At 39.6% G+C, this 23680-nt stretch overlaps 1 protein-coding gene and 1 non-coding gene across 2 annotated transcripts in view; one reads left to right on the top strand and one right to left on the bottom strand.

Annotated features, from left to right (window-relative positions):
- The window catches only part of MAN1A1 (mannosidase alpha class 1A member 1), a 184486-nt gene that overhangs the window by 157108 nt on the left and 3698 nt on the right, over positions 1 to 23680 (bottom strand). The gene's annotated exons all lie outside the window — the stretch shown is intronic.
- On the top strand, positions 5415 to 5517 carry LOC119473072. The gene has a single exon (XR_005202236.1). It is a non-coding gene; the product is annotated as a U6 spliceosomal RNA (small nuclear RNA).

Below are 23680 nucleotides of genomic sequence, written 5' to 3'. Positions count from 1 at the left end.
AGCTCACAGAAGTTTCTTATTACCCACCTTCTGAAGCCCGATTCTGTCAATTCATCACACTCATTCTCCATCCAGCCTTATTCCCTTGCTGGTGAGGAACTGTGATCTCTTGTAGGAGGAGAGGTGCTCTGGTTTCGGGTGTTTTCATCCTTTTTGCACTGGTTTCTTCCCATCTTTGTGTATTTATCCACTTGTTGTCTTTTAGTTGTTGACTCTCAGATTGGGCCTCTGAGTGGATGTCCAGTTTGTTGATGATGAAGTTATTTCTTTCTGTTTCTTAGTTTTCCTTCTACCAGTCTGGCCCCTCTGCTGCAGGACTGCTGAGGTCCACTCCAGGCCCTGCTTGCCTGGGGATCACCTGCAGTGTCTGCAGAACAATAAGGCTTGCTGCCAGTTTCTTCTTCTGCTATCTTTGTTCCTGAAGGATACCCACCTGATATAGTTCTGAGCTCTCCTGTATGAGGTGACTCTTTGGATACACAGGGTCAGGGAGCTGCTTCAGGAGACAGACTGTCCTTTATAGGAGCTCAAGTGCTGAGTGTGAGCGCCGTTGTTCATTCAGAGTTGCTGGGCAGGTACGTTTAAGTCTGCTGCAGCAGAACTCATAAACTCCCCCTTTTTTTTCTCCTAGGTGCTCTGTCCCAGGAGTTAGGGCTTTATTCATGAGTTCCTGTTGTGCTGCTGCCTTTTTTCAGGGCTGCCCTACCCAGCAAGGAGGCAGTCTAGTCACTGTCTGCTACAGAGGCTTTGCTGAGCTGCTGTGGGCTCCACCCAGCTGCCATGTGAACTTCCCTGCAGTCCTGTTTATACAGGTATAGTTAGAACTGCCTCGGCAAAGCTGGCCCACCTCTATAATGGTGGACTCTCTCTGCAATGGCGGGTTGCTTTCGGCAATGGTGGGCTGCCTCAGCAACGGCGGACTACCTCCGTAGTGGTGGAGTGCCTCAGTAATGGCAGACGCCCCTCCCCCACAGAGCTAGACCATCCCGGGTTCAGCTGTGTTTGCTGTAAAACTGTCAATCCAGAGCGTTTCAGATTGCTGTTTTTTTTGTGGGGGTGGGACCAGCCGAGCCTGATCACCTGGCTTCCTGCCTGAGGGTCCTTTATTTTTTTTTTTTTTAGTTGAACCATAGACTGTCTCCCAGGTGTTTCAGTCGCCTGTTGAAAAGGCGCTGGGATCTGTGTGATTTCCCATGTGGCGGCCTACTGCACCAGGTGAAACAGCTGCGCTGAGATTCGTGGTGCCTTTTTTGCCCTGGAATCTCATGGCCTGGCTCCCTGTTTCAGTCCCCTTTTCTATCAGTTGAATGGGTGACTCTGTCTTTCTGGATGTCCAATCACCAGCTAAAATGGTGCCTGGACTCATGTATTTTGTATGGACAACTGCGGCGCCAGGTCGCTGGTGAAAACAGCTGCGCTGGCCGAAACAGCCGTGCTGGTGACCCGTGGGGCTCCTCCGCCTAAGAATCTCCTGGTCTGTGGGCAATAAAAATCTGTCTGGAAATGCGGCAGCCACTCACCCTCCGTGCTTTCACTGGGAACTGCAATCCTGAGCTGTTCCTAATTGGCCATCTTGGATCCATCTCTGTCAGTGTTCTTCTTAATCTTAATGATGAACAATCACAGGTTTTTTTGTTTGTGTCTTGTGATTCTCAGTTTTTCCAAGTAGGTTAAAACAGTGTAAGGTATAGGAATGTGCCCAGGTTCTTTCCTACCCAATCCAGGAAGTCAGTCTAATTAGCTTCTGCACCCTATGGTAATGCAGGTGTTAATGATTAACTGACCTATCATCAAAAGGACAAATTCTGTAACCAGGAGAATGAATAGCATCTCAGATAGTCCTACAGAGTCTTGTATAGACAAATCAAACAGCTACAATTGACAGGAGAGGTAGTGGAGAAATAAGTAGTTGAAGAATACCCTAAATTCTAAATTATTCAACATGCCTAGGGATGAGAGGGAGTGAAGAGGGCAAACACGTAAGCCTTTTATAATACTCAGAAATTAAAAACGACAGTGGCAAAAACATTTTGGGCCTTGCAAAATTTACCACTACTACAATATAGGTAAATTCTACATGAGCAGCTGTAATGCACAGTTATCTTAACGCTCACTGTATTTCAACATACATAGTAACAGTAGTTTCCAAAAGTTTCCAAATCCAAGTACAGCTTATACTTAGATTTTCTTCCACTTCTGCCTGAGACAGCAAGAACACCTCTCCTTTTCCTCTTCCTCAGCCTGTTCAACATGAAGACAGCAAGGAATGAAGACCTTTATGATGACTCAATTCCACTTGATGAATAGTAAATATATTTTCTCATAATTTTCTTAATAACATTTTCTTTTCTATAGCTTACTTTGTTGTAACAATACAGTATACCATACATATAACATACAAAATATTTGTTAACTGACTGTTTATGTTTAGTCAGTAAGGCTTCTGGTCAGCAGTAGGCTAAGAGTAGTTAAGTCTGGGGGGAATTGAAAGTTATATGCAGGGTTTCATCTGCATGAAGGGTTGGGGCCCCAATCCCTGCATTGTTCAAGGGTCAACTTTAATTTCTGTCTTTATAATCTCTAGAAGAACCTCACTGGAAAATTAGAAAAGGAGAAATCCCATTCAATGATTCACAGGACCTGAGTATTTCTGAGTATTTCTTATCTTTAATTATATATTCTAGGAGTTAAGCACACTCTTTTCCTATGATAGCTATGTTTTTTTCTTTTTAAACACCAGAACATTTTTCTACTTTTCACTTTATTGTAGAACTCAGAGCCCTATGGCTCTGTCATGAATATCCTCATTGTTAAAAGTCACTCACGATACATGAGTATTTTATTTTCAAATGAAGTTGTTACCAAAAACATAAAAGACCACTGATTTAAAACAGAGATTTTTAATCTTGACACTACCGACATTCAGGCTGGATAAGTCTGTGTTTGGGGGTTGGGGCGGGCGGCCCTGTGCATTATTGGATGCTGAGCAGTATCCCTGGCCTGTAAACACTAGATGTCTGTATCTTACCCTCCAGATGTGACAACCCTTATCTCCAAACACTGGCAAATGTACTCTGGGGAACAAAACAGCCTTAGTTGAGACAAGTTAAAGCATATTGTTCGATTAGAATAATACTCCTAGGACTCACACGGCACTATGTACTAGTTACAGTTACAGGCACTTTACATATATCAACACATTTAATTTAATCCTCAATAATAACTCCACAAAGTTGGGCCTATATTTACCTTCATTTAACAGATGACAAAACTGAGGTCCAGTGAGATTAAGTAACTTGCCCAAGGTCACTGGACACATAAATGTCAGAGACATAAATCAAATTCAGGGAGTCTGGCTCCAGAGTTTTTGCTCCTTTTACACGATACCTGCTAAGATGCAGGGAGAATAAACACAAATTAGAATTATTTTTCATTCAAGATTTTCAGTAGTCTGTCCGAACATGGTGGCTCACACCTGTAACCCCAGCACTTTGGGAGGCCGAGGTGGACAGGTCTCGAGGTCCTGAACTCGAGGTCAGAAGTTCAAGAACAGCCTGGCCAACATGGTGAAGCTCCATCTCTACTAAAAATATAAAAATCAGCCAGATGTGGTGGTGTGCACCTGTAATCCCAGCTACTTGGAAGGCTGAGGCAGGAGAATCGCTTGAACCCAGGTGGTGAGTTTCAGTAAGCCAAGATTGAGCCACTGCATTCCAACCTTGGTGACAGACCAAGACTCCCTTTCAAAAACAACAACAACAAAAAAGGGTTTTCAGTAGTCTTACAACATTGGGCACTTTAAATACCCTTATTGAGCCCGGAATGTTATTTTAAAAACAGAAACAATAATGGAATTGAAATAAGATATTTTATCAAAGGCCTCAACAAAAGTGCTAAGAAAGAATAGAATATACTTTTTATTTATCAATACTCCTTACATGCAGATACAGCATGTGTGCTTGCCTTATCTGTTTATTTGCATAAACTAAGAGTTGCTATATAAAGGAACTACTGTACAACTATCAACCTAGCTTATTTTGATTTGGGTTACTCTTACCAGTAACTCGAGGCACAAAATATCTCTTGGGAAACAGTTTATATTTGTTGAACATAAATCATAGCAACAGGCCTGTTGTTAGATCCAGGGTCAGGTTCCAGCCCATGCTGAGGTCTGAGGGGAGTGGGTGGATGAATGGCAAATAGCTGAAAGAACACTCAGAGGATCGTAGGTAGGTGAAATGCAGCTTTATTCAGCAGCTCTCTCATCAGCTGCTCTCTTACACTCTCTGCTCTATCTCAGCTGCTTGAGCTGGTTGCTCCCACACTTACTTGTGTGGCCAGCTCTACCTGCCTTCAGGATGAGCAGTTTAACTCTTTTTCTCTGGGCATGAGTGGGCCGAGCTGTGTCCTGGCTCCTCGCTGTTTCTCTGGGCATGAGCACGTGTACAGCATCAGCAGGGCAGTTATTCCTTTTACAGACAAGTGTGGCCCAAACCAAGTATGAATTTACACAAACAGGTTATATAACAAGTGGAATATGCACCTGTCTCTGAACCGAGTCATGCAGACTCAGATGTCTGCCTCGGCCTACTCTTGACCAAAGTGCATCCATGTAACTTACACCTGTATTAGTCTGTTTTCATACAGCTATAAACAACTGCTGGAGATGGGGTAATTTATAAAGGAAAGAGATCTCATTGACTCACAGTTCAGCATGGCTGGGGAGGCCTCAGGAAGCTTACAATCATGGCAGAAGGTAAAGGGGAAGCAAGGTACCTTCTTCATAAAGCAGCATGAAGATGAAGTGCCGAGTGAGAGGGGAAGAGTCCCTTATAAAACCAGATCTTGTGAGAACTCACTACCATGAGAACAGCATGGGGAAAACTGCCCCCATGATTCAATTACTCCACCTGTTCTCTCTCTTTACACATGGGGATTGTGGGAATTATGAGGATTACAATTCTAATGAGATTTGGGTGAGAACACAAAAGCTAACCATATCAAGACCACATGATTTACCACTCACAGCTGACTAGCTCTATGTATGCAAAGGACTATGCTTGACTTCACGTACTGTACTCACACATAGTACCAAAAGTGGTAGGCAGAGTGAATGACCACCCTACCCCAAATATGTCCATGCAGTAATCCCCAGACCTGTGCATATATTATTTTACATGGCAAAGGGAGTTGGCAGGTAAGATGAAAGTTACTTAAGAACAATTAAGTTGACCTTAAAATAAAGATCAACCTGGATTACCCAGGTGGGGCGAATTTAATAAGTGAGCCCTTAAATGCAAAGAACATTCTTCAGCTGGGGGCAGAAGACATGCAGCAGAAGAGAAAGTCAGAGATTCAGCTGAACAGAACTCCATGTGATGTTGCTGGTTTGAAAACGGAGGGACTGTTCAGTTCTTGCTTTGGCAACATGTATGAACACTGAAAAAAACACAGAGAAGATTGGCATGGCCCCTCTGCAAGGATCACATGCAAATTTATGAAACATTCCAAATATATATATAGAGAGAGAGACAGGGTCTCGCTCTGTCTCACAAGGTGGAGTGCAGTGGCTCGATCTTGGCTCACTGCAACCTCTGCCTCCCAGGTTTTGGCCATTCTCCTGCCTCATTTTCCCAAGAAGCTGGGACTTCAGGTGCGCTAATTTTTGTATTTTTAATAGAGGGGTTTCGCCATGTTGGCCAGGCTACATTCCATATTTTTAAGAGAGTAGTACAACGTGGTGACCATAGTTAAGAACACTGTATTGAAAACTGCTAGGAAAGTACATTTTAAGGGATCCCCATACAATAAATAATAAGTAGGTGAGGTAACAGATATGGTGATTAGCTGAATTTAGCATTCTACAATGGATACATATTTCAAAATGTGTACACCATAAATTTATACAAGTTTTACTTGTCTGAATGAATGAATGAAAAGAAAATGGAGGGAACAATATGATGAAGAATGCAGCTGGCTTTCAGAAAGAGTCCCCTGGCTGACAGCAAGGAAATGGGGACCTTAGTCCTACAGTTGGCAGGGAACTGCATTTTGCCAACAACCTGAATGAACTTGTAAAACAGATTCTCCCCTGGAGCCAGATAACAGCCTGGGCCAGCCGGCAGCTCATTTTTGGCCTTATGAGACTCAGTGCAGAGAAACCAAACAGGCCCACTCTATCTGTGACCTACAGGACTGTAAGATATTAGTTTGTATTAAGTCACTCTGTTTGTGATAATTTGTCATAACAATGAAAGAAAACTAACACATCACACAACATGCCCAAGGAAGAACAGTAATTCACCCACTGCCATACCATGAATTACCAAATGGCAGACAGGGATTTAGAAACCTGGTCTTCAAACCCCGAAACTATTTCCTTAAGTACCAATATCTGCATAGGCTTCCTGACATGCAAATAGCTTTGCATCCATTCACTCACTGGCTCCTAACATCCAGGAAAGGAAGGCATTATCACCACTCTCATAGATAAGAGATAAAAGCTCAAATGCATTGTGTTGAGCTTAATAACAGGGTTGAACTGTTATTAAGTGGCAAAGCCACACGCTCCTTCATCTCAGTGCCTTTGCGTGTGCTGCATTTAACAATAAGAATGTAGTAAGTAGGTTAAAACAAAGTGAGTTATAAAACTAGAGAAAAATAATTTTCTGCTGTTCAGGGGATAAGAACAGGCAAGAATTTATGGAATAAGATTTAAATTAAGTCTTGATAGGCAGGATTTCGAAAGATAAGACCTGATTATTTTGTAAATTTGGAATCAAATTCCTGATTTGATGTATGCATGTGTGTGTTTTAACTGGTCACCATTAAAGTGTTTAGACTTCATCTCATAATGAAGCAGCAATATGCGAGGCTGTTAAATGGTTACTATGTCAGGGAAAGTAAGATTGGTTCATGAACTGATATTTTGCAGGCATGTTTATATCACAGTTAATGGAACAACATAAGATGCTAAAGCTGGGGAACTATCATTTCAGTAAGGTAAAACCTTCCATAATTAATATAGAGCAGAACCCTGCACAACTTGCCTCTGACAAGTAGGCCTACAATAGAGAAATTTCCAATAAGATAAATACAACAAAGCAGATGTCTGGATGCAGCAGAGAGGCCAGAAAACCTCTGTGCAACCAGGCAATCCTCTCCTTTCTGTCACTTAGGAGGCTCTGTACCATGCCTACATTTGTACTAAAAATCAATACTCCACCCCCTGGCCATAGATGATTAGACACTTAACTAAAGCTGGGTCAGATTCTCCATTCTGAGAATTTAGAATTGAGCCTCTGAGATGCTTATTAGAAACTCTATTAGTGCTTAAACTTATTGGCCATGTAAACTTGAGGACTGATTCATAAGACAGCCTGTGTGCAGAGGAAAGAATAAAGCAGGTATGACTGAAGACAAAAGTAGCCCAGAATAAGAAATGAGGAATAGCAGTCTTGCTTCCTGGTACCTTCACATTTGTAGTTCCAGGCTCTGTGAGGTCTTCACCTAGATCCATGAGAGATCCCTCTTTGTCTTATAATAAATATCTCCCCACCCACCCACCAACCCCAAATTGAGTGGATTTACATTCTTACAAACAAATGATCTCTTCTATCAGATCCTCAAAAAAGCACTTTGGGACATGTGTCTTCTCTCTGTTCCTAATACCTAGAAAAATCCAAGGATAAGTCAATCTACTTGTCTGTCTTGTCCAAATATGGCAGAGTGGCTGAATCCTGCTAAGGAAAAATCCAACTAGTGAGCAGAGGGGGCCAGCTGCTGGCTCTGACTGTGTGCTCAGCAGTGCCCAGTAAGTACTGTGTTTCTCTACTCAGCCTTTTCATTACTCCTTGTCATCCGACAGCTACCACCCCACCTCTCTGGCCTCACTCACAGTGACCTTCTTGGAAGAGTTGTCTGTGCCTTTCCTTTGCTCCACTGCAACACAGCTGCCACCCTGAATACTGTACTGTATTGGCCCCAGTAAGGGTCACGTTCTTGCTGCTTCTTACCAAATCCACAGAAAACTTCTCAATTCCTATCTTGACCCTTGGCAGCATTTGACACTGCTGAGACTCACTCCTTCCAATACTGAATATCTAAAAATACTCCAGGGTGCCATGCTCTGCCAGTTTTCTTCCTGCATCTCTCTGATTACTCCTCTCTGTCACTGCTTACTCTGCACATCCTGTAGTTGTTGATGTTCCCCATGCTTCTAGGCCATTGACTCTTCTTACAGGACACATTGTCCCTAAGGGATCTTATTTATTTCCACAGTTTGATGGCCTCAAGATTAGCATCTCTAGCCTAGACCTCTCTTTGCAGTGCTTGTCGTATACGTCCAACTGTTCACAAGAGACGCCCATTTGGACATCTTTCTCCTCTAATGCCACATATACTAAACCACACCCATTACCCCTTCTCCACTCCTCTCTTTCTCCTGAGATTCCAGCCATCAGACAACCCATGTCACCATCAGGAACCCAAGCACCTCATTATCTTCATTTCCTCTCTTATGCTCCATTTTTAAATGCGTACAAAGTTCTATAAATTCTGTTTTTAAGTATCTCAAGGATCTATTCAGTTTCTCTATCTTCCTTGTCCCTTTCTGCACTTAGGCCACCATCACCTCTCATCTGAATTACTGCAGAGCCTTCTAACGCATTCCCTGGACTCCAATGTTACCCAAAAATGAAGATTTGATATTATTTCTGCAACTTAAAACCCTCCCATGGTGCCTGATGATCTCAAGATAAAGTCTAAACACCTGGCCAGACCCCTTCTCTGCTTCATTGCTGTGGCCCACTTCCTAGCACCCTCTTCTCAGCACTACTACTCTGGCTCAGTCCTCTGGCTGCCCTGGGGATCTTCATACTTCCATCCCTATTCTGCGGCCCTCTTCATCTTGCCTGCAACTGGCTAATTCCCACTCAGCCTCCGGTCTAATACTTTACTTAATTTAGAAACTGTTCCTGAACCCCCAATCTGCCACAGTTATGTTCTACTCCAGGCTCCCATAGTACCTCTAGGCCCTTCCCAGGGTACTTGCCACAGGGCCTCCTTACTCTCTACCCCTTTGGGCTCCATCTGGGCAGTGGTGATGTCGGTGTTGCTTACTGTCATCTCTCCAGTGCCTTGCACAGGGTGGTACTTCTAAATATTTGTAGAAGGAGTATTGCTGGAAATGATTCTTAATCTGATTTATTAAGGAATATAATATTAAAATTTTTTAAAAAACTATTTGAGTTTGAATGATTACTGTATTGCCCCAATTGCAGAAAGAGTTATACTGTCTGGATCTCTTAGGACCAATTAAACAGAGCCTTTATTGTCACTTCTATACAAAACTTGAGTGTTAAGTCAGTAACAATATGTTATTTTGACTCAGAGTTCTTTTTGGTGATATACCTCACTGTGAATTTAAAATTCAAACTGCATTTTTGTTAATGTGGTTATACTTTATAGAATCTCCTGATTAAAGGTTAAATAATTGTAACATTATGTATCCTAAACTTCAGGAGTCATAGTTGCCCCATGATGAGGAAGAGAAAGGAAGCAAATTTAGATTTGTTTCTTCTAGTGACCATTGTCTTTCTCTTGATTTAAACAACTTCCCAGAATGCCCAGTAACTTTCATTAATGCTTAAGGCATTTAGATAATTATATATACACATATAACCATGTACATATTATGCAGCTACATATTAAGGGGATATAAACATACATGAACACATACAAGTAAACACAGTACTTAACGTTGAGCACAATATTACTCTTGAGAGACTTTTCCAACCAAACGGAGCATTGGTGCTGCTTTCAGAACGAAGGCATGTTGTCTGCCACAAGCTGGGGTGGAAATTGTGCCAGCCCTCACCCCACTTCCCTTTTCTTCCTTCTCAGGCAGAGAAGTGACTGCAAGAGGGGTCTTCATTCTTTATTCAAGATGGGTAAGATCGGAGCCTGCCAAGGCCCCAGGGAATGTGGGGAGCCCAGTGGAAGCGAGTGCACAGGAAGAGGGTTGGGGCAGGGACCAGACAGACCTGAGTTCCAACCTCACAGGAGCTGCTTGCTCCTTCCTGGCCTCAACTTCTTAAGTATAAAATGAGGAGAATAATGTCAAACACCAGTATTCTGAAAAAAGCCAAATACTTGTTGTTCTGAGAATTTAATGGGAATATGTACATAAAGTGGTGAGCAAAGTACCTAACAGTAAGTCAACATTCAACAAATGGCATCCTGTAGTTACTGGCATAATTTTCACCAGTCTTGAATTAAAACTGCAGATAAAGGAGACAAAGTCTATGCCAAGATGAGATATTAAAAATCTCATTATTGATTGCCTTAATTATACATAATAACACTGATGATGTAAAATCAATTAAGGAGCCATTCTCAGAACAAGAAGAATAACACATTCTGTTAGGAAAAAAAGGGAACACATTACAGAATATAACTGAGAAGCTGCACTTTTTATTAAAAGTATAGTTTTAACTGTTGCCTCTTTTTTAAACCTAGAGAAAAGAAGAAAATTATTAGATGTTGTTATTGTTGCTGTTGTTATTCATAAACCAAATATACTTGCAAATTAATAGCTGAGTTTTAAGAGCCAACTGAGGAATATAATTTTTATTTTAAATGTTAAGGCAATATTCTGTTTAAAAGAGAAATATCTAACTTGGGATCTTGGTATATATACCAGTGGAAGACTCTGGGCTGCATTACACACAACAGACACTCTTATGGCTACTAATGTGTTGTGCGCCCCCTGGGTTTGTGAAGAGAGGGCATTCCAGAGTGAAGTAAAAGAGCAGACATCTTGCCCCGAGGTGAAGGAAGAACCTTCCCTCCCTGCCAGTTTGGTTTATTACCTTCAAATCAGCCCCGGAAAATGCTGTCTGCAAAAATCCCCCGGTGTTTTGGAAAACACTAGCTACACTATCGCGACGCATGAGATTTCAAATCAATCAAAGGCATTGTTTCCTGAGATAGCTTTTGAGCAGTTCTACTGAGAGGCAAAGGTCCACAAAATATGCTAACTAATCATAAAACTAAACAGCTTCTAGTTTTATGATTAGTTAGCTTCCTCCCTCAGGAATTCCAAAAGGTAGGAGTGAGTGCCCACAGGTCAGAAAAAGGTGATCCTTCTGTACATCAGTGGTAATGCCTGGAATTCACCTCTTAAGGTTCCAGGAAGCGAGAGGGCTACTCATTCCCTGCTGACAATCAGAGTATTAAGGTGACTAGTCATCTCATGTGTGTGACATATACAATACTACTCCTGCCGACTGCCTTTGCATCATTACTACCGCCTCTCCAGCAGAACACAATCAAAGATAGAAGATGATTATGTGCATGGGTGAAAGTACAACAGAAAACGACAGCTAATACTAAATTAACCTAATTATTAAGCTGGAACTAACACCTGATTACCTGCAGCATACCTGGCTATAAAATCCTCAACCTCTATTACCATATAAGTCAAAAGTGGAGAATTTCTTTCAAAACTTATATTTATCAAGAATATATAAATTCAGACTAGTTTTCTAATAAAGAATCCACCACTGGTTAATTCAGACCAATAGCTGCTATTATACGTTGCTGAACTTCTCTGCCTAGTCCTCAAAGAAGTCCCTTCTAAATGTCTAAATTTTAGTGTGTTTACCTTATAAAAACCTAGGGTGTAATTCTTCAGATCACAGGTGGGTGGAGAACTACAACCACAGAAGCAAATACACTGACTTTCCAGACTCTCAGGTATATTCAAGTAGGACTGCAGTTAAAGCTTTAAGCAAGAGGCAGATGGACAGTAGCACTAGCCCTCACTTTCCCAAAGACAGCTGTTTTTAAACTTCCTATGTCAGCTCATCCTACATGCTATATCTTGGAATATAACTCTTTTTTCAATTTATAAAATTACAATGGTTTTAAAAATCAATTTTAGAAACATTTGACAAGGTAGGGGAAGTAAACAGAAATAACCTTTTATTTTAATTTTCCTATTTTCTTTACCATCAATGGAAAGCAGATTTAAAATGCTAAGACAGAAAAATATAGGCCTAGGGGGATTTTAAAAAGCTTGGGAAAAGAGATCCAAATATCTTCGTGCCCAGCAAAGAATATCATTCCCTCTCTCTATTAGTTGGTTTTTACTAAACGATTCCTGCCTTGAATTCTAACACGAAATACTTTAAAAGTTAAAATTAATAGCCTACACTAAAAGCTTTCTATTATTTTAGGTTGAATCATAAGAACTTAAGTGTGTACCTAGTATGTTAGGACTAAAACAGTCAAAATGTTCTTCAGAAAATCTTTACGAGTAGAATGTTCCAATAAAAGGAAGTAAACTTTTAAAACATTACTTGGTGTTCTGTTTCCAAATCTAATCCTCCAGGCATAAACTACAAAGTTAATAAGCAGCAGATTAAAACTACCCAAGAACAAATTATTAATTCAGTTTTCCATTTCACTCTTCAATTCTTGTCTTAAATGCACTAGGAATCTCTGCTGCCAATGTAGTTAAAGCTGCAGCAGCTCTAATAATCAACGGATATTATCACAAAGAGTGGATACATCCTAAAATGAAAGCACCATATGCCTAATTAATTGAGCTAAATTTACACACGTAGCTATCTCTGAATGAAACATTTTCAGCTTTTCAGCTCACAAAAATTATTTATTTCTATGCCCTGAAGGTATTTCTCCAGATTTCTTTTTCCCGTGGCTTTGTTTCTTCCCCACATATCCGAGTGTTGTGTGACACCAGGTCTGGAAGTCAGAGGTAACTGGACACGGATGAATAAATGAGGAACCCTCCATTCAACACCCTCTCTATGGTTTTCCTGAGGATGAGCATCCCTTCTGTGTAATAACAATTCTAACAAGGCAAAATAACGCTTCCTTTCCTGCCGCAGGAAGTGAGAATTTTGGCAACAACAACTAAAAAGGGAGGCAACAATAGAAAATACAAGCTATTGGTCAATAGAGCAATACTGCAGCCAAGACATACTTTTCTTTCCTGGAAATGACTTTCTGAATCCAATTTACTTACCAACCCCTTTTCTTAGCAAAAGTCCAAGCTTATTACTCCTACCAATTCCTAGTTGCTAATAAGTACATACTATGTATTGAATAATGAATGCTACATGCAAGGAAGGCATTGTGCTGAGAGATTCACATACATTTTCTATTTTAATTCTTACAACAACTCTGAAAAAGAGGAATTATTAGCTCCATTTCAAAGGTGTGGAAAGGGAGGCCAGAAGTGTTTCTACTCTGCCATACTGCCTCCCAGACTAACTACATTGTAAAAAACTTTGTTGATATACTTAAGTGAGTTCTCATCTGGGTTACATTTAAGATGAATTGTCTTTTACTGTCAAATTCTGGTCCAGAGACCTATGAGATAAAAAAGCTATCCTGACTTTTAAGATGTCTGAAAGCTACTTGAAAGATAACATATATGCCCATGAAATCAGTGACACACAGGCCAAAGATAGAAATAATAAATAATACGGGAATTTGGAGTAGTGAGAGATCAGTAAAGGTTGAGAGCGTAGAGGGCTTCATGAGGACATGGATTTTGAGCAAGTGAGAAGACCCTCCTTTTGAGAATCATAAAATAAGTAAGGCGAAGTCCTCAATTATGTGTGTTCTGGAGACAGTAACTATGTTAAGTTTTGTGGAAACACAGATTCCTTCCTGGTAAACTCAAGGAGTAAACTGAGGCTGATTTATGGAAGATTACGGATGCCAAGCTGAAAAGTTGTGACTATTGCGACTTCATTCTAGAAAAATGTTTTTCTAGCTGAAGTCACTGGACTAGAAGCATCAGTATCACCTAGCAAGATGTTTAAAATGCAAATTCTGAAGCCCACCCAGGCCTACCGAATCAGAAAAAAATCAAGGTTTTTTTTTCTTTCTTTTTTTTTTTTTTTTTTGAAACGGTCTCGCTCTGTCACCCAGGCTGGAGTGCAGTGGCATAATCTCGGTTCACTGCAACCTGGGTTCAAGCAATTCTCCTGTCTCAGTCTCCCAAGTAGCTGGGACTACAGGTGCCCACCACCATGCCCATCTATCTTTATATTTTTAGTACAGATGGGGTTTTGCCATGTTGGCCAGGCTGGTCTTGAACTCCTGGTCTCAAGTGATCCACTTGCCTCGGCCTCCCAAACTGCTGCTGGGATTACAGGCATTAGCCACTGTGACTGGCCCCAGCAATCCATTTTAACATGCCCTCCAGGTGATTCTGATGCATGTTAAAGTCTGAATCATTACTTTACAGGAAATGGAGGACCACTAAAACCTGAATTGGGCAATATGAGAGAAGTGATGTTTTAGGAATATTAATAGTCATCTGCAGAATAAACTGGAAAGGGGACCACTGACAAATGCATACAATTCATTGAGCCTCTACCATGTAATTATTTATATGAGAGAGCACTTTTCAAGAGAAACAATAAGAAATTGGGAAATTGAAAACCAAGCTTCTCTTTCTCAAAATATCACCCCTCCTTAAGGAGGAACATGCTTATGTAATTCTGATTTATCTAGTGGAAAATAACACCTAATCTATGACTTTTCATTTTAGTGTGGTACTATAAGCATTGCTTATTGAGATACCTTTATAGCTCAAAAATTTTTGCCAAAATGGAAACAAAACGAAACCAACTCTAATTAGGTGTAGCATGTATAAAACTGAAATAAAAAAAAAAATGGTAGTCCTTATTAAATACTGTTCAGTACCCTAGGTAATAAAGAAAAGAAATGAAGACTCTAGCTACTTTAAAAATCACATATCTAAAAAAGAAATAGAAACACTTTTCAATAAAACAACAGAATCTTTATATTCAAGTGTTGACCTTTAAAGGAATCTCACAATCATCTACATTTATTTCAGCAGTGTTTTATTTGGTCAAAAGATTTTTTTTTTTTGCACCACTTTCACCAGTTTACAGGTCATATAAGAAAATGAATGCAGTTTTCATTTTATAAATCATTCTGGAAAACAACTTGAAAACTGGAAAAGGTATTTCCTACATTCATTATTTTCTCTATTCACTAGGCCTGATTCTAAATGACTTCTGACTGTTGTAAAAAAAAAAAAAAAAAAATCAAAAAGACAAAGGCTTGTAGCCCATGAGTACATGCATTAGAAAGGACTTCAAAGATGAGTGGTCACCACTTCTGGAATACCAGATTACTTAGCAGGGAATCAAAATTAACCTGAATAACTCCTGCAGACATGTTTGTTTCAAAGAGCATATTCATTCAACAAATATGTACTGGGCCCTATTATGGGCAGGACCCAGAGCTAACTGATATGTTGGCGCATGGATGAATAGTGGAAGCTCTTTCTCCTGCCCTCAGTATGATAGTTTTGGAAGGGACGGATGACTGCAAGGAGCCAATGCCATAGAAATTTTGTATTCTCAGGAGTTACAGAAAACAGAAGTACTTCCAACCCTACACTGTGGCTGTATCTTATTACTGGTAGAATAATTAATAAATCATTATTTTTATTCACCCAAACTGCTAAAGCAGCTTTCAACAGTAGTTAATAAATCATCTTCATTTTCTATGCACCTCAACCACCCCCCTTTAAAGCTATTGAGTTCTTCATTACACATTCTGTGTTAAGTAACCACAGGAGGATTAAATAATGAAGACTAACCAAAGTGCTTAATATGAGTGAATGTATACAATGCGGTAGACACATGCCAATTATAAAATACATTTTTTACTACATAGAGTTCATTTTATACTTCCTAATAAGAATGCGTCATAAAATTGCTGACTTGGGCTAATAACTCCTTAAATTGCAATATGGACTTCTCAGGTATTTCTAATTATTAGCTGAAAACCTGTAGTTGGCTAGAAAAAACATTCAACACTGCTAGCTGACTAAAAAAATAACATCTCCAAAAACAGCATTGTAAATATTCTAAAATTACTATCACGTCTAACCACAATTTATAAAAATAATATAGTATATTTATGTCAATCGTTATTCATCATGTTAACACACTGTTATAGCCAAATTTAAATAGTTCTGGCGTTTGGCAGACTTTTATGAACTAACCAAGGTAAGAATATAAATACATTTTGAAATATGCAGCTCTTCACTATCTTAAAAAACATGACTAAAAACATTTGATTTGAAAGATTAGGGTGAAAAAAAAAAAGAGCCCAAACTTCACACACACACACACACACAAAATCATGCTTTTCTTTAAAAATAAAATATCTTTGACAAAATGCATATTTATCCTATTTAAAACAATGAAGGCCTTGCACATATAAAAGACTGGCCTGCCTCTTCACACATAAGAACAAACATTTCTATGAAATCTCATGATTTCCTTTTGGTTATTTTTTTCTTTAAGAATTCAGCTTTGTAAGACTTGCCATTTTCTGGCATCATTAAAATCACTTCTGAAATTCTATTTGGACTACTTTTGATCTTCAACTATTAGAAAAGCATCCTGATTAATTCTAAAAAGAGAAAGATCCTTCCGCAGATCTCCAGAGAGGTCAATACCTTCCTCAAATATCTGAGGCAAAATCCCAACTATCACTTAAAAATGAAGATGCACTGGTAAAGCTGGCTCGGTCTTAGCTGAGGGATGTAGGCTGTCCCAAGTGCTTGGTAAGAGCTCCTATCAATAAAGAATATTTTACCCTAAGTGTGCAATCAAGGGGGAAAATTTTTTGTTGTTGTAACTTTACTTTACAAAATCCTAACTCTTGCCTTCAGGACTTTTCCTCCCACAGGAATTCATGTTCATTCACCCAGCTTGCCAGATCTATCTCCTCTGATGGATCTCACTCCTTAGGCCTCCAAGGTCTGCCATCTTCCCAATCTTCCTCCTTTTAAAACTTACTTGTTCTATCTATACAACTCATAGGGAAGAAATGCAAATCACCAACGCAGGAAAAAGTGTGGGTCAAAGAAAAGCAAATTGAAAATACCATATACTGCTTCATCACCTATGAAATTCACAAAGAATCAACAGACTCCATTCATTATATGATACATAAGAGAATAAATGGTTTCTGGAAAGTCATCCCTCAAAATGTACTATCTGTTGGCCAATTTATTTCCCCTCTTAAGAATTTAAGAGAAAATCCTGCTTACCAGGGTATGGGCAATAAAAAGTGAGATAGAAATTTACTGGGCAAAGGTGTCTGTCTCAGCATTTTTAATAAAAACAGAAAAGCAGAAATAATCTAAATGTTCAGGTCCAAAGGAATGGTTAAATAAAGTACGATGTTTCGACATGATATATTATGCTAACATAAAATGACACTTGCAAAGAAGATGATTTTAAAAAAGCATATATAGTGTGGTTATAACTGTGGGGGAAATGAACTTACAAACTGGGGTTGGGGAGGGGCAGTACTGACATTACTTAGTGATTGAGTGATAAAACTATAAAGGACTTTTTTTCTACTTTAGTGTGTGCTTTCAAATTTTTCTTTCCCAAGCAGACGTGAGTTTATAAAATAAAATAACACAATGGAAGATACTTGCTTCAACAAACCTATCCTTTGCTAAGACAAATATCAAAGTATAATATTAAAAACCCTGCTGAACAACTTTATTCATCTACCTTTAAAGCAAGCCTTTAAGAATCAATAAATGGCCAGGCATGGTGGCTCACGTATGTAATCCCAGCACTTTGCGAGGCCGAGGTGGGTGGATCACTTGAGATCAGGAGTTTGGGACCAGCCTGGCCAATGTGGTAAAACCTTGCCTCTACTAAAAATACAAAACTTAGCCAGGCATTGTGGCAGGTGTCTGTAATCCTAGCTACTCAGAAGGCTGAGGCAGAAGAATTGCCTGAACTCAGGAGGCAGAGGTTGCAGTGAGACAAGATCACACCACTGCACTCCAGCCTGGGCAACAGAGCAAGACTCCATCTCAAACAAACAAACAAAACAGTAAAAAGGAAACACTGGTGAAATGACATTTTGAGACTGGGTACATACCACTGAGTTTCCCTAATCATTTCACAGGTCTGTTCTCTTGTCTTATGCCCCGATAGAGATACGGTGAGGAAATACACTCCCTTTTTAGCACGTAGCTCCCGCATGTATTAATGTGAAAGAGGAACTAGGGACAGACAATCATGACCTAAACAGCAGCTCGGGAAGCTGGGCATGTCACCCCCAGTGTAGGCTAGGATCTGGTCTCCTGTCCTATTTCTGAGCTCTTCCTGTCACTTAGAAGAATTGAGTGCTCTGAGAGGTCCTTAAGAAGACCATTTAATGAGGAAGGATTTCACAGAAATGGAGACACTAGCAACAGCTCGTGGTCTACGGATGGCTTAAGTTCATGTCTCTGCCATAGTCATTCATAGGCCTTTGGAAACTAATTATTGCCACACCCTTTCTCATAAACTCCTAGCATAGACAAACAGGGACCAGCAACAAAGGTTATTTCAGAGGGTGGCAATGCTGTTATTAAACCACCCTTTCAGAACTTGGTGTCCTTCATCGGGTTTGTATCCCCTCATCTCCATGCCCTCTCTCATACTAAGTCGCTCATACTAAACACTCCCACACAAGACAGGACAATCTAATTAGCGACCCACATAAAAACACGAAAAGTGCAAATGAAAAGTTAATATAATGTGTTCTGAGTGTCACTTGAATGAAGGATATGGAGCAAGAGTGATGAGAAAGCAGCAGAGCAAATCAGGGACTCGGCTTTTGATAAATTTAAGAGCCAGGCTGAGAAATGCGAGAGCAGAAGGAGTCATTCTAGTCACAAAAGTCAAGTAAACACAAAGGATATGTGTGCTTTTCAATTTTATTATCTCTGTTCTGGATTATCTGCAGGACTGCTCAGCTCTAAAGTACCTAAAGACCTGCCAGAGTATTCATGACAGAAATGAGGGCTGTGACTTTTAAATGCTCTTAAGCCTTAATCTCATTTGGTTTTCTTTCAAGTACCTAATGATCACAGAAGTCTTTATCAGACCTCAGTGGGGGTGGGGCAGTGCTGCCACTTCTCCAGAGCGAAGGAATTAGCTGGTATTGCTTTCTTAGGCAATCCCCTACCCAGCAAAGATGTCCCACCTCCTTCTAGGATGGTCTCAGCAGGGCTCCTGGCAGTTGGCCTGCCTTTTAGGGCTGAGGAGGGGAGGGAGGGCCTGGTCAGTCAGTCACCAGGGCACAAGTTTTCAACAGAGTCAAGATTATCCCAGACAGAGTGCAGCCTAGTTCTCAGTATTTCTCAACACCTGAGAAGCAGTTCTCAGCTACTGTGTGTACACTGGGGGCAACTCAGGAAGTCACAGCTCACTGGCCTTATTTGTCATGTGTAAAATGAGTAGTGGGGCCTGGAATCCTAATAAATCTAAATTCAACATGAAGCTCTCAAAGAGGCCAAACTCTTAACTGATTTATGCTAACTTTGACTATCAGGTGATGGACTGAGCTCTGATTATAGAATTTATCATAATTATATAATTTTTGCCAAGCCTAAAATAATAATTCTCACTTCTTAAAAACATTCCTACAAGACAAAACAGATTGAAGTTCACTTTACTCGATCTCTCTGTTTAGGAGAATAACTTCAATACTTAAGATAGATAACTCAGCCAGGCATGGCAGCTCACACCTGTTATCCCAACGCTTTGGGAGGCCGAGATGGGAGGACTGCTTCAGCTCAGCAGTTCGAAACCAGCCTGGGAAATATAGTGAAATCCCATCAGTATTGTGTAAATGAAAAAATTCTTTATTAGAAAAAAGAGAAATTAAGATAACTGTGACCACTCTGAGAAGATGGTATCTGCAGGAATAGGCATATCTGACTGTCAGAAAGAGACAAATTAATTCTTTTAACACATATTCTGAAGCTGAAGAAATATACGCAGTAAGTATATCATTTTAAAGATACTTAAGGTTTTTTTTTGAATTTGGTAGAAATCTAAGAAAATCAGAGTTGACTGTAGCACAATAAAATTATAGCTATGTGGGAAGGTCTTTTCCATGAACTGGAAATGTATCCCTTTAAGCAGTAAAACTTAATTTTAACTATTTTGGATACCCTTTTTAAACTTCATTACCAACTTTCCTGAATTATTAAACAATATATAGATCAATGCAAGCCTGACTTCATGGCTTTAGGTGGTGACCAGTAACAGCAATAATCACAAGCAGCATTATTTATTGTGTGCCCACTTCATGCCTGATACCATTCTACCACATTTAAGCCTCAGGGTCCAACACAGTGGGTACTACTATTAACCTCATTTTACAAATGAGGAAACTAAAGTTCTGAGAGATTAATTTGCAGAAGGTCACAAAGCTAATGTATGGTAGAGGTCAGATTCAGACCCAGGTTATCCGAGTCCAGAAGGATCCTTCTAACCACTACAATGCTCCAAATGGATGCAGCAGAGACAGGTTAAGTGCACCCAAAAAGAGAATCTTCAGAACCTACTTGGATGGAAAGAATTGCCCACAGATTGGTGTGCTTTTTACATGTATGTCTACTTTTAAAACAATCAACCTTTAGCTTAGCTGGCATTCTTCTGTTATCAACAGTGCAATACCAGAAGATCACACACATTTATAATTTTAAAGCAGTCCTTCCAGTCATCACATGCCCCTTCTCTGGGTACTCTTCTTTCACCCTTCATATATACAGTAACTCACTCTCTTCTGCTCTCCCTTCCTTCTTCTTCTCAACTTTTCTTCATAAAGAATGTTTAAACGAATGATTACAAATGCCTCTGCTTCTTGAGAGATCTTTATAAAGAGAACACGATGTCCTATCAAACTTTCCCTGGGTGTCTTTACAAAGAAGCCTTCTAAACTATGCCACTGGTAAGTTTTTAAACTTTACTATAATTGACTTAAAAACTACTTTGATCCATGGTTGGCTGAAAAAAAAAAAACTAGCATAAGGTCAAATTTACAATAATGCAGAATTGTATGTTTTTTGTACTCTCTATTAGGGTTTGCACTTAATAAACATGGATAATTTATACAATTCTTTGGCGTTTTATTTAGGAGACAAGCCATGTAGGGGACAGTAAGCAACACTCACAGAGGATTGGGGATTCCCTTTACAACTCAATTCTGCTACTAAGGGGTGATGTGACTTCCAGAAAGATCTTTGTGTCTTGGTTGCCTCTACTGTAAAATGAATGAGCTATCCTCAGTTCTCATTCAGATGCAATCCTTTATGACTTGGAGCACATACTGAGTTTTAAAATCTGAGATTTAAAGTTATCATGGCATAATATGCAGAATTTTGTAAAGGGCCTTTAAAAAGATTGAGTGGTGGGGGGTGGGGATAAGACATAGTTCAATTACTGAACACCAAGCAAGGAACTAGGCTAAGAATACTGAGAGGAAAGTCAAGACTTACTTTCCTCAAAGGGAGAATCTCTTCCCTAAACTACCAAACATAGGTATCTCATTTACTATTTTCATTTACTTGGGGAGAGAGAGAGGCTGTTTTTTCAAGAGTATCCCTGCAGCCCACAGTGACTGTTCCTATTCTGACTAATCAAAACTTCTTTGACAAACACACACACGTTTATAAAGAAAGAAATTTAAAAGACCACAGGTGCTTGACAGGGTTAGCAGGTATAACCAGGTTCCAGTGCAATTCTGATCTACCTCGTGTATTTAGCCCTCATCCCTCACACGGATCTGCAGGTCTTCCTCCCCTCTGACCTTGGGACACATGCTTAAAATTCTCTTCAATAAAAAATTTATACCAGCACAGCTTATGAAATAATCTGATTCAAATATGTAAGTTCTTCACTGAATTCCAACAAATTCAGGTCTCATACAAATGCACTTTCTGTAACACTAGGATAAAGTTTTCAAGATGGTTTAGTTTATTAGCTCACCTAAAGAGTACAGATGCATTGGTTTGAAAATACATTTTTAAAAATCTCTTATCACACTTTTAACTAGGTTCTAAGTCTCATATACATAAACAGCTCCTTTATATGAATCCTCCTTCATATGAATATATTTGCTTTTATATATGAATAGCCAGCACCTACTCCAGAACTTACACTGTTGAAAACTTATCTACTTGCTAAGGAGAGAAACCTTTGCAAACACTCCATGTCCTTCCTGCTCTGGGGAAGGGCCCCTGAGTGGGGCAATCCCACACTGGCCTATGTTTGGTAGGGAATGTGTTACAGCACAGTGGCACAGGCAGGCAACCGAAGGATGCTGAAGCTTCTTGGGCCAGTTCTCCAAATCATGGCTTTTATTATTTTATAAATATTATTTTCCACACCAGAACTACCATACAAATAAACTGGAAAGTTAATTGTCAAAATAAAAGTCGATTATTCCCACATCTGATCATTACCAAAAGAGTAAACTGTTAAGAGTTAACATAAATTATAGGCCATATATCTAAGGCTAGTGTAAAATAGAACAAATATGTATTTTAACTCAACAATCAACATGAAGATGTTCTTTAAATTCATGATTATACAAATAGGTCTGGAATAAAATACTAAAGTCTTGTTTAGAGAACTGAGAGAAGACAACTGTGACCCCACAGGTACAGGGTCCTAAAGCCTTACATGACAAATCTAAGGCTGCCAGTCTGTATGTACCCCCAACCCCACTTAGGTTGGTGAGGATTCCAGCCTGAGAAGAAAGGAGTCTTCTCTGACAACCTGTCTTTAGCTCCAGCCCCTATTACTCAGGCCTCCCCATAATTCCAGAAAACAAACAAAAAAAATCATCCTCCAAATTGGATTAAGGCCTTAATCCTAAAGGACAGCATAGGCATTAATTGGGGAAGTGGGTAAAAATGATTTCTGATTAAAAAAAAAAAAGTAAATGGATGATTTTTCTAAAACTTCCATGCTGCTATCTTAACTTTTGTGTTTATTATTCTAACACTGCTTTCTAAAGCTAAGGATAACTTGAGTTCAATTTTAAGATCAAACTCATGAAAATAAATATGCCCTATGTATGTATCATAAATCTCAGAGAAATCCCAAAGTTAATTTATGAAATTTTAACAGGGGTGAATGAAGGAAGATCTTAATTCTAATTTGAAGTTTCTCATCAAAGATTTACCATCCATCAAATTAGTAGCAGAAAGCATTTAACATTTTTTTTTTTTTTTGCATTTAACATTTTTTGTGAAGCGTTCTGTACAATGACCTATTTGAAATTAACACAGTATCTCCACTAAGACAAAAAGTTGTTAAAAATCTACTGTAGTACTAATAACATAATTGTGTCATAGATTAAAAAAATAGTATTCACTGACTTCGAACCAAGTACAAAATAACAGGCTGACTCAAATTACAGTACAAGCTTCCAACACGTTAGAGTTGCCTGCACTTTCTAAATTTTAGCTGTAAGTGTTAGTGCATTCAGATGTGATAGAGAACCTAAGTATAAAGAGAATTAGAAAATACAGAAACAGGCCGGGTGTGGTGGCTCACACCTGTAATCCCAGCACTTTAGGAGGCTGGTGAGTGGATCACTTGAGGTCAGGAGTTCATGACCAGCCTGACCAACATGGTGAAACCCCGTCTCTATTAAAAACACAAAAATTACCCGGGCATTGTGTCACGTGCCTGTAATCCCAGCTACTTGGGAAGCTGAGGCAGGAGAATCGCTTGAACCCAGGAGGCAGAGGTTGCAGTGCACTGAGATTTCACCACTGCACTCA

This window comes from Cebus imitator, unplaced genomic scaffold (genome assembly GCF_001604975.1).
Source record: "Cebus imitator isolate Cc_AM_T3 unplaced genomic scaffold, Cebus_imitator-1.0 Scaffold130, whole genome shotgun sequence".
Taxonomy (NCBI): domain Eukaryota; kingdom Metazoa; phylum Chordata; class Mammalia; order Primates; family Cebidae; genus Cebus; species Cebus imitator.
The sequence above is the reverse complement of the archived record's forward strand: the minus strand, read 5'-3'. Positions and strand labels throughout refer to the sequence as shown.